The sequence below is a fragment of the Malania oleifera genome, chromosome 11 (assembly GCF_029873635.1).
Source record: "Malania oleifera isolate guangnan ecotype guangnan chromosome 11, ASM2987363v1, whole genome shotgun sequence".
Lineage (NCBI taxonomy): Eukaryota > Viridiplantae > Streptophyta > Magnoliopsida > Santalales > Ximeniaceae > Malania > Malania oleifera.
In genome coordinates, this window is record NC_080427.1 from 79664526 (window position 1) to 79677274 (window position 12749).

At 41.0% G+C, this 12749-nt stretch overlaps 1 non-coding gene across 1 annotated transcript; it reads left to right on the plus strand.

Moving 5' to 3' along the window:
- The first annotated feature begins 1489 nt into the window (after nt 1–1489).
- On the plus strand, nt 1490–1595 carry LOC131143556 (small nucleolar RNA R71). Its single transcript, XR_009133543.1, has one exon. It is a non-coding gene; the product is annotated as a small nucleolar RNA R71 (small nucleolar RNA).
- The last annotated feature ends 11154 nt before the right edge of the window (nt 1596–12749 follow it).

The window sequence follows — 12749 nt, forward strand, 5'->3', positions numbered from 1 at the left end:
TCCTGGGTTAAGTTTTTGATAGGCCGAATATGAAAGGATGTTCACACTTGCTCCTAAATCCAGAAGGGTCCCATCAATGGTGTAATCGCCAATTACACACAAAATAGTAGGTGAGTCAGGGTCTTGTAGTTTAGGAACAAGGTGCTTTAGTATTGTAGAATTCATATGCTCGGCCTGCTTAACCAAATCATCTATGTGCACCCTTGATTCTATCCCCTGCATTGACAAGTCCTTAAGGAATTTTATAAACGCAGGTGATTGCTTAATGTCATCAAGGAGAGGCTTCTCCATTCTCACTTGTTTAAACATGTCCCATATGGACTCAGTGGAAGCATCTTTCCTAAATATAGAGGGTGCAGGTGGGGCTGCTGGATGTGTCACTGAGTAGCCGTGAGAAGCCTTATGGGGGCGAAGTGAGGTGCGGTTCTTCTGGTGGTGGGTGTGAGACTCAATGATCTGTGTACCCAACTAGGTGAAAAGAGAGTGCATGAATGAGCATTAAGTACTTTCAATTTTTCTTCTTGGGTCTCCCCCGTGCTCAGCTGCTCTTTCCCTTGTTTAGTTGTCAGACTGCCATTTTGAAATGTGGTTACCGCCTAGGCCTGCTCAGAATATGATGAGAGGCCAGCGTTCGGTTCACATTATACCACATATTGTCCCTTAGGATTTACTATAGGCTGACTTGCCAACTTGCCTTCATCTCTCCAACTCAAGGTGGTAGCTAGTTGTCCCAAAGTGGCTTCTAGCTTCGCAATGGATTGGAGTGAGAGTGAAGGAGTTGTCAATCCGCTTAGCGATCATCTTCAATATTCTTAAGGGGCTTCAACACCATCTCTTGAAATGTGTCGTACTTGGGTTGCGAGGGAGACGGCTACTAGGCAGTTGAAAATCTAGGGGCTGAATCAGGATGACTTTGGAGATTTTGGTATGGTTTTGGAGGCAAAGCATTCGGGGCTTGTGGAGGTCTTTAGGCTTGAAAACCCGGAGCTTGCGGTTTTCGTGAGAAGTTAGGATGTTGTTTCCACCCAGGGTTGTATGTGTTTGAATACGGGTCATTAAAGGGCTTATCACACCAGTTGTGGGTGGCCTTTACTTCCTTATGCCCAAGCTCAAGTGGGGAATGTGCGTGTGGGCAATTATAACATATATGGGAAGGGTCAAAGTAGATTTCACATATCTTTGCACACGTCGTTGTTTGTAGTCCTAAGGACAAGCATTGATTCAGCTTTTTGGATATGGCATGTAGAGTAGGAGCTAAGACCAGCTCATGGCTAACTCGTAAACTCCATTAGGTTTAGAAATTGATGGATTAGGTAGTTTACGGGTGGCGGTCATGTGCTGCTGAGAGTTTTCAGCCAGATTTTCAAAGAGAATCCAAACTTCGTTCTCATGCTTAGTGAGGAAAGTACCTCCGCACGACGCATCAACCATAGACCTATCTCTCTCAATCAACCCTTTGTAGAAAGTTTGGACTAATTGCCACTTGGGGACCTAGTGATGTGGGCATTTACAGAGCAGGTCCCTAAAGTGCCCCCAAGTCTCGAAAAAGAGTTCCCCATCCATCTGAGAGAAACTTGTGATGGCTCTCCAAAGCTGGTTAGTCTTCCCAATTGGAAAGCACTTTTTAAGAAATTCATGTTGCATGGTAGCCCAGTTGGTCACCATGTTCGGTTCTAAAGACGTTAGACGATATTTGGCTTTGTCTTTCAGAGAGAACGGGAAGAGCCTAAGACGGAGAGCATCATCACTGAAATTAGGGATGCGGATGGTTGAACAAATTTCCAAGAACTCATCTAGATGCTGATAAGGATTTTCCGTCGAGTCCCCATGAAAGTTGGGCAGCATCGCGATGATTGAAGTCTTTATCTCAAATTGTGCCACCTGAACATTAGGGAACTGAATGCAAGAGGCGCTGTGCATGCAGTAGGTATAAAGTAGTCCCTAAGAGGGCGAAGGTGTTGCTCTCCCACCACAGGTAGGTGGGGAGTATAGGGTTCCAGGATTTGTTCAGCGAGAATCGGGGGTTATCTTTGGCCATTGCTTTTAGTTCAGACAACTCAGCCTTCTCCGAATTAGAGATAGGTTTCCTAAGGGACCTACGGGATTTTTCAATCTCAAGATCCATGAGAATTATCTCGGGTTCCAAAGAATGCAAACCAAACATACACACGTGTAAGCACACAGATTTAGACTTCAAAAATAGAACAAAAAATAAAGAAAATAGAAATTAACAAAGAAAGGGAAAACAAAAGGAGAGCAAATCAAAAGAACAAGGCATTAATACTCTAAAGCGGAAATTGGCTTATAACCGTACCCAAGTCCTCTGCAATGGCACCAAAATTTGGCAGGCTAGCCAAGGCTTGGGTCCTTAACTCCCAAAAATAATATTTATAAAACCTAACTATCCCAAGTTTAGTAGAAAGTGGGTAAGTCGGGTATCGATCCACGAAGACTTAAAGCGCAGTTATCAAACCGCTTCCAGATTAGTTCATCATAGCCTTGTTATGAAAAAAAAAAGTACAAGGTGGTATTTTCCAATGGGTGAAATATAACAAACTATTGGAAAGAAATTAAATGAAATCAAGAAAATTTATATTAACTCTACTCCTACAAAGCAGTGTTTAGACATGAGTATAGTTTAGGATGTTGTTCTGCTTACTCCAAGCTCGGTGAGTTTACTGTACTAAACTAACTGGAACCCGGCTAAACAATGCAAGGAGCTGTTCGAGGGTATAAAGTAGCAAGGGTGCACCAGCCGTCCGGAGCATAGTCGGGAACCGGAGTATACTCTAGCATAATGATCACAAGAACCTCTATGGGAGATTGTAGCCTAATAAGTGTACCTTACTGAAGCAATAGAGGTGCTAATCGTGACACTAAACATCATCACAATATAAACTATAAATGAAAGCAGTAAAGGAAAGTTGTAAATGAAAGCATGTAAAAAGATCATCCCTTTGCATTCATCACGTCTACCCCAAACGCTAGGAAGTACAGAAGAAGATCCTAATATACATAGTTGTTGTATGAATACTGTCGTTTATCATAAGCCATCGGACACACCATACACAAACCAAAACTACTCTACTCCTATTCTAACCGGGCTCTCAATGACTTCCTAGGTCTATCACTAACCAAAGAGTGGCCAAAGAGGAACCCAGAGCTTGTAATCGTAGCGAATACTTGTAGGCTCTAGGGTTTACAAGGGTTGTTTTACAAGTTAGGAAAGTTTGCAGCAAATCTCGCGCAGCAGATCGTTTTCAACCAAATCGCTCCTTTGGCATTCTTGTGGGCACCCTAGTCGTATCTCGTGGGAAGTCAGGGATTTGAATCTTCAATGTCTTCGACTTCGTTGCGCTTCAAGGTCTTGATGGTCAAGTTGATGGTCAAGACTTGCAATATCTCGATCTTCAGGAAATCTCAGTATCTCGACATAGTCACCCCGGAAGGTCTCTTGGTCGAACACTTCGTCAAGACTCTTGGTATTTCTGGATTTCAATTCTATCTCAGTATCTCAATGTGGTCGCTCCAGGGTGTCACTTGGTCACGCACTTGGTTGAACCTTACAACATTCTAATCTCAGTCAGAACCTTAGAGTTTGCAATGCAAAACTATGTTGTCCCTATGGTTTGCTGGTCGTGCCACATGGTCAAGCGTCATTGATTACGCGTCAAAACTGCGTAATTGGGCATCTTAACCCGGGCTTTACGGTTTATATTTTTAATTAAATGTCCAAACTTATCTAATATTTTAACAAAGTGCCAAAATTATCATTCTTGAACTTTATTGCACTATTTATGAAGTTTTGGTAATTTTTTGTTGCAGGAAAAATCTCGGAAACAAAAACCAATACCTGTTCGTATTTCGTGTATAACTTTTCCGTCCAAGCTCTGATCGAGACGATTCAAATTTTTAGAGAAAGAAAAAAGGATTATCTACAACTTTTGTGTTTTGAGTTTTGTGAGATACGAGCTCCAGAAGAGTCAAATTTGCGATGAACAGAGAATGAAAAAAAAAATGAAAGAAATATAACAATTCGGGTTAACTTCAATTAGGTCAAGTTGCTGGGTTGGTTGGATCCGGGTCAGCTCCTATTGGGTCTTGGATCCTAGGGCACCGCTCCCTACCCTTTAAAATCCCTTCTTTTTCCCTGCGCACCACTCCTCTCAAAACTCTCTCCCTTGCTCCTTCTCATTCTCTCCCTCTCTCCTTTGTCCTTCCCTTCCTTTAACCCTCTGCTCTCTCTTTCATTCTCTCTATTTACTCAGCCTTTCTCCCTCAACTCCCTCTATTTTTATCTTTCCCTTATTCCTTTCTCTCCCTTCTTGCCTCAGCCTCTCAGTTTTCCCCTAAATTCTTCCATTCCTCAGCCATCCCGAGCACAGTAGCTTCACTCTACAACAACTCCTTGGCTTCCAGCACAGCGGCTGTTCCTGCTGCAACTCCAGCAAACACAGCAGCTGTTCCTGCTGCAACTCCAACAAACACAGCAGCAACCGGAGCTCCTCTGTTCCACCAACTTCCAGCAGCAGCTTCACGGCACAGCAGAACACCAGCTGCAGATCCTTCTCCAGCAGCAGCTCCTCTGCTCTCTGCCCCAGATTTTCAGTCCATACCAGCAGCCATCTGCTGTTCCACCCAAGCCCCTGCTCCACGAAATCGCTGAACCAGCTCTTTTGCAGCACGTACCAGACCCGAGCCACAGCTGCCTCACCACAGCATCCCCCACAGCAGCTGCATCTGCTGCCATGGCCGCCTCTCTCTTTCTTTCTCTAGAAAATCTTTTTATTTAATTTCTTTTCTTCTCTTTTATTTTCTTTCAATTTTTCTTTTGTTTTATTATTATTATTATTGTTATTTGCTTGGATAGTATTTTTAAATTGTTAAAGTTTCTTTTAGACTTGATTACTTTTGGGATCTTCATTAAAGTAAGAATTTTTATGGGAATGTTTAGTTAGGTCTTCATTTTTGCTACAATGTTTATTTATTTATCTATTTGTCTTTATCTTAGAAATTAAATTAGTTACCCTTTTAAAGTTTAATTTTTGATTGAAGCTCGATTAGTTTAGGGTTATTCTTACAAAAGTTTTCATTTTTATTATGTTCCGTTATTGTATGCATATCTTAAATTGTGATGTTGATTCGTAATTTTTGGTCCATGTTAAAGATTTGGTTTTTATTGCGTGTGTGTGTGTGTTTGGTTGAGTTTCCATTCCTGTGTGTTTTAATTCCATGTTCCAGGTTACCATCCTTAATTAATGCGTGCTTTGATGTTTCCTTGAGTAGGTTAGGGTTTCCCGTTTTTATTCTTTAGTTCAATACATGTTAGTTTTAGGACTTTAATTTGCGTGCTATTTAATTTGTTAAAAGTAAAATCAAACAATTTTGAAAATTCGAATCTGAACCGAGTTCAGTGCATTTTTATTTTTTATTGGAAGAACATAAAATCTGAGATTAAACGCATTCTCTGAGGAAACGATCTAGCCCTTGGGCTTAATATTACACGACAGAACTCCTATACTTGGGATAACTTTCGAGCTGCTCATTTTTTGAGTGAGTCAAGTTTTTGGCGCCGTTGCCGGGGAGTTGCCAGTTTTAATTTCGAATTATGCGTTTTCCCAATTATTTTTTGTTTTTTTTTTCAAATAAATAGAAAAAAAATGAAAAAAAATTGAAATTTGAAAATTTGAAAAAATTTGTTTGTTGCCGTGTTAGTGGATTTCTGCTGGCTATTGTCATGTTTGATGCCCTAGGTTCGAGATAATTCGAATCGATTGTGTAGACTTTCACCTAGCACCAGTAGGGATACACATAGCACCGAGTCTGACTGTTCACCTGTTAGTCCTGCAAGTGATTCTAAATTTGAACTGAATAATCTGTTTGGTTATTATTTTGAAGAAGCTATGGCTGCACATGCACCACGTACACTTGAAGATTTTCTACAACCTGCACGCACATCTACACCTTCATGCATTGTGTTACCACAAGATGCACCGAATTTCACTCTTAAGCATGGCATGTTATCTGTGATTCCCCAATTTCATGGGATGGACTCTAAGAGTCTGTACCAACACTTGACAGACTTTCAGATGATTTGCACCACTTTCATTAATAGGGCTGGGACTGATGAATACATTAAATTGCGTTTGTTTCCATTTTCTCTGAAAGACAGGGCAAAAATCTGGTTTAATTTTTTGTGCCCTAACTCTATTACTAGTTGGGCTGAAATGCAGCGTGAGTTCTTACATAAGTTCTTTCGTCTTCAGAGAACTCAGTACCTGCAGGAGCAGATCAGTCAGTTCATGCAAAAAGATGGCGAGACATTCCAGGCATGTTGGGAGAGATTCAAGGACCTGATGAACATATGCCCGCACCATGGTTTCGAATCGTGGAGGTTAATGAACTATTTTTTTACTGCTTTAACCCCTGTGTGCAAACAATTTGTCCAGTTTATGTGCAATGGGATGTTCTTCCATAAGGAACCAGACGAGGGCTTATCATTTTTAGACTATCTCGCTAAGAGTGCCCAGTAGTGGAACGCACGACCTAAACGGGTGCCGATAGCTGCCCAACCTATCCGAGCAATCAGTGGCGGGGGCAGATATGAGGTCAAAGAGGACACTAGCTTACAGGCCCTTGTAGCTGCATTATCTAAGAAATTGGAAGTCATGGAATCCGAAAAGTCGAAAGCTGAGATTTGCACAATTTGTGAGACTTCAGACTACAGACCTCAAGATTGTCAATTCTTACCTTTGTTGCAAGAGAGCAAATCTGATCAGGTGTTATCAGCAAATTGGGTCAACAAGATGCAGAATCAGCCGCTCTCAAACACTTACAACCCTGGGTGGCGGAATCATCCAAACCTTCAATGGAGAAATGATCAGTCTGGTCCATCATCTTCACGGTATCAGCAGGCACCTCAATCATATGCACCGCCTCCGCAACCGACATACAATCCAATCGTAGCTCCTCAACCGCAATACCAACCACAACAGTTTTCTCTGAGCTATGCACCACCAGGATTCCAACCAGCGTTAGTCCCTATTCCAGTAAAGAAAGCTTCTGATGATAGTGTAGCGCAGGTGGCAACCATGCTCCAACAATTCATGCAATTGCAAGTTACGACCAATGGAGAACTAAAAGATGCCGTAAGTAAGATGAGCACACAGCTTAATACCCTGGAAAAAGAAAAATTCCCCACACAGCCTCAGCCTAACCCCCAGGTATACAGACAGCAACAACAGTCAGTGCACAATGTTTCAGGGGATGCGTATGAGTCAGCAAAAGCAGTTATTACTTTGCGAAGTGGAAAAGAAGTTTCCCGTCTTAAATTACCTACTGATCAATAGCCAGTCGCGCCAACACTTGAGGTGGTAGATGAGACAGATAAAGGAAAGAAAAAATCAAATGAGGCTAACTCGAGTTCTACAACACCCGATAAGAAGGAAGATGAGCCAGTTAAGGAATACTAGCCGGTGGTCCCATACCCTCAGCGTTTGACATCTGGACAAAAGAACAAGTATCATATGGAGATTCAAGAGATATTCAAGCAGGTAAAAATCAATATTCCACTCTTAGATGCCATACAGCAGATCCCTGCATATGCAAAATTTCTGAAAGACCTATGCACCGTAAAAAGGAAACTGAACGTGAAGAAAAAGGCTTTCTTAACTGAGCAAGTTAGTGCATTGATTCTTAGTCAGACTCCACAGAAACTTAGAGATCCTGGTTCCCCCTTGATACCCATTATGATTGGTGAATCTCGTATTGGGAGAGCTCTACTTGACCTTGGGAGTAGTGTGAATCTGCTTCCATCTTCATTATATGACCAGCTGGATTTAGGTGAATTGAAGAGAACTACTATGATGCTACAGTTGGCAGACAGATCTGTAAAGGCTCCACGAGGTATTGTTGAGGATGTCTTGGTTCAGGTTGACAAATTTTACTATCCTGTGGATTTCGTTGTTTTGGATATGTAGCAGCCTGTTTCCACCATATATCAGACTCCTGTCATTTTGGGGCGACCATTCCTTGCTACTTCAAACGACCTAATTAACTATCGGAGCGGAGTCCTCAAGCTCACATTTGGGAACATGTCACTGGAAATGAATGTTTTTAATGCTCATTGGATGTCAAGTGTGTGTGATGACGCAGATACTCATGCAGTCGATGTGATAGATGACTTAGACACTTCAGAGCTACTGTCGGTACTCGACGTCGATGCCGCACTTGAAAATGACTCTTTTGCGCAGTTTGAAGGGATTGATGAATTATTGCTAGAATTAGAGGAACAAATCCCAGATAGTGTTCCTCATATGTTTGATGCGAGTTATACAAGTAGTTGGCGTAAGCCTACATTTGAGGCCATTGACCTACCAGAAATTCTAAAGTCATTCGCAGAAGAAATTCCAACACTTGAGTTGAAACCATTGCCTACCGAGCTGAAATATGCCTTCTTGGGTCCAGTAGACGGCACATTCCCTGTGGTAATTTTTTCACACCTTACTCATGAACAGGAAACTAAATTATTGCAGGTACTTCGAGAGCATCGAGGAGCGATTGGATGGACTATTGCTGACATCAAGGGTATCGACCCTTCCATTTGCACTCATAACATCTTCCTCGAAGGAGATGCTAAACCAATTCGAGATGCACAAAGGAGGCCGAATCCAACCATGAAAGAGGTGGTAAAAAACGAAGTGCTGAAATTATTAGCTGCTGACATCATCTATCCAATCTCCGATAGCAAATGGGTAAGCCCAACACGGGTAGTTCCAAAAAAATCTAGTTTGACTGTCATTGAAAATGCTAATGGAGAATTGATCCCATCTAGGAAAGTAACGGGTTGGAGAATGTGCATTGATTATCGTAAATTGAATTCAGCTAGCCAAAAAGATCAGTTCCCGTTACCTTTCCTAGATCAAATATTAGAGAAAGTAGCTGGCAATTCTTTTTATTGTTTCTTGGATGGATTTTCTGGTTACTATCAAATTGCTGTAGCACCTGAGGACCAAGAGAAGACTACCTTCACTTGTCCCTTTGGTACCTTTGCTTTCCGCAGAATGCCATTCGGTCTATGCAATGCCCCTGCTACTTTCCAACGTTGCATGATAAGTATTTTCTCTGATATGTTAGATGATATGTGCGAAATTTTTATGGATGACTTTTCTGTGTTCGGTAAGTCTTTTGATCATTGTTTGACACATTTAATTGTGATTTTGAAAAGATGTGAGGAAAATAATTTACTTCTAAACTGGGAAAAATGTCAATTTATGGTACGTAGTGGTTTAGTACTTGGACATTTGGTTTTTGAGCGTGGTATAGAAGTTGACAGGGCCAAGGTAGAGCTAATTTCTCAGTTACCTGTCCCTAAGACAATCTGAGATATTCGCTCCTTCCTTGGTCATGCCGGGTTCTATAGACGTTTTATTGAGGGTTTTAGTAGTATTGCTAAACCATTATGTACCTTGTTGCAAAATGAAACTGAATTTTTGTGGACTGATGATTGTCAACAGGCCTTTGAAACACTAAAACGACATTTGACTATTGTGCCTATCATGCAACCTCCTCGGTGGGACTTGCCATTTGAGATCATGACTGACGCTAGCGACTACGCTCTTGGTGCTGTTTTAGGTCAATGAATTGATAACAAGCCGTCGGTTATTTATTATGCCAGTCGAACTTTGAATGATGCTCAGAGAAATTATACCACCACTGAGAAGGAGTTGTTAGCTGTAGTTTTTGCTTTAGAAAAATTTCGCTCTTATGTCATTGGTGCACTTGTCATTATTTTTACTGACCACTCTGCTTTGAAATATTTATTAGCAAAGAAGGACACCAAGCCCAGGTTGATCAGGTGGATTCTACTCCTCCAAGAATTCAATATCACCATACGCGATAAAAAGGGCGTGGAAAACGTTGTAGCTAACCATCTTTCTCGGTTGCAGCTACTCGAGGTACCGGTGTCCCCTCCCTTGAATGATGACTTTCCTGATGAACGTCTCTTTGCTGTGTCACGCGCTCCATGGTTTGCCGACATTGTGAATTATCTTGTTACCGACCGAATGCCAGACCATTGGCTCACCCAGGGCAAGCGTAAGTTCCTAGGTGAGGTACGACATTATTATTTTGATAATCCATACTTGTTCAAATATTGTTTTGACCAATTGGTGTGTAGATGTGTTCCAGATTATGAATTTAATTTTGTGATGCATTTTTTCCATGGTGGGACATGTGGAGGCCACTTTGCTGCTAAGAAAACTGTTTCAAAAATATTACAAAGTGGACTCTACTGGCCTACCATGTTTAAAAATGTTGAAAATTTTTGTAAAGCATGTGAAGCCTGTCAAAAATTAGGAAAAATTACTGCCAAGAATGAAATGTCTATGTCCCCCATATTAACTCTTGAGATTTTTGATTGTTGGGGTATTGATTTTATGGGACCTTTCCCCATTTCTTTCGGGCATTCTTACATTTTGGTCGTTGTGGACTATGTTTCTAAATGGGTGGAGGCAATACCTTGTCGAACCAATGACCACAAGGTTGTCATACGTTTTCTCAAGGAGTTATTTGCACACTTTGGCATGCCCAAGGTAATCATTAGTGATGGAGGGTCCCATTTCTGTAACAAACCTTTTGAAAAACTCATGTAAAAATATGGTGTAACCCACAAAGTCTCTGCCCCTTACCACCCTCAGACTAATGGTCAAGCTGAATTGGCCAATAGAGAGATCAAAATGATACTTGAGAAAACCATGCGTCCTAACCATAAGGACTGGTCAGAAAAACTTGTTGACGCACTTTGGGCCTACCGAACAGCTTTCAAGACAAACTTAGGGATGTCTCCCTACAGGTTAGTCTACGGTAAGGCATGTCATTTACCTGTTGAAATTCAGCATCATGCTTTATGGGCTATCAAACAGATTAACCTTTCACTTGATGATGCCACAGGTTTAAGAAAATTGCAGGTATGCGAGCTTGAAGAATCTTGACGGGACGCTTATGATAGTGCTCGTTTGGCTAAGGAGCGGATGAAGTTGCTACATGATAGGAACATCAAAGTAAAACAACTTTTCCCTTCTCAACAAGTGCTACTCTATGACTCCCGACTGCATGTGTTTCCTGGGAAATTGAAATCCCAGTGGGTGGTCCGTATATTGTTGAAAAAGTTCATTCTCATGGTGCGGTAGAGATTGTAGATCCGAAGAATGGCAACCGTTTCACAGTCAATGGACAGCGCCTATAGCCTTTCATGACCCCATTCGATGTCGACAAAGAGGTCTTGTTTTTGCAAGACCCTAGGGGAGTCCTCTGACCTTTCTATGCTACTGTTTTATTTTTATTTTTATTTTTATTTTTATTTTTATTTTTATTTTTATTTATTTTTTTGTTTATTTGTTTTAGTTGTGTTTTCCCCTTTTCTTTCTTGTTACATTCGTCAGTAGTACTGTTCCATTAGATGTTCACCGTGCACAATTTTATTTCCCCTGCGCTTTCACATTGAGGACAATGTTCCATTTTAGTTAGGGGGGATGAGCATTCGCATGTAACACTGTGCACATACACGTACTGGGTTTTTACTTTCAAAAAAAAACAAAAAACAAAACAAAACAAAACAAAACAAAAAATCAAAAAAAAATAAATAAAAAATCAAAAAAGAGAGAAAGAAAGGAAGAGCACTAAGGAATTACATTGCACTATGTCATGCTTAACACTTTGTATACCTTTCGCATACTTGCATATAACTTATGAATGACACACTTGAGTCAATCATGCCTAGTTTCTCTTTATATGATCTTATGACTCCATGAAGAACTGATTGGTAGTACACTCGTGTTAATTTGGCTATATAATTTCCTGTATCTACATGTATCTCATGAGGCTGAATAAACACATTCACGTAATTCATTGCACTTAGGGTTTCCTGTGAGCACTAAGAGAACACCCGTGGCGACTATGACACCTTGTGAGATATCCTTGAGCTATTTATCGTCCTTTTGAGCGTTAATATCAAATCAGAGTTCATGAAACTCAATTCTCTTTTTCTGGATGATTCCTTTGTACACTAGTCTATGTTTTGATTTGCTAGCCTAGAGGTGACACCTAGTGGGGAGATAGAAACTTAGGTCTTGTAGCCTACTCAAAATGTGAAGGTTGAGCCACCCTTAAAGATAGACTTAGTTCATGAACTCCTATTCGAGCTCAATTCCCATTGATGGTATGAAGATTACAAAAGAAGTGTTATGATTGTCCTAATTGATCAAGAAAAGACAGAAAATAAAGAATAAGCAATACACATGCGCATGAAATGAAATTTCAATGCCAGCCCAAATATATATCACAAAAAGTCAAGGACGACACATATTTTCCACGTATGAAGATGCTTCAACCGGTTAATGCCTCAGATGTATTCACGACAAGTTTGTGAGTAAGTTGATCTAGGGTGGTCTCGGTTGGATATGGCGAGTAGGTGAGAAGATGCTAGGGTGAAGGACCCGACACCTCATAGATAGGTTAGATCCTTTTCAGACTAGTCCACTCCATATACTTAGCGTTGTTCCTTTTAATATGTGGGATGTTTGATCGTGACACTCCTCCTCACATATAATGAGTGAACCCATTTTCTTTGAGTGTTCTTGAGGGTATACCCATTAGGCCGCGTCAAAGCGACCGTTCTGTAGGTGTCCACTGGTGTCCTAGGTGTACTGAGTCACACACATCACACACACCTCGAGAGTTTACCTGTTTAT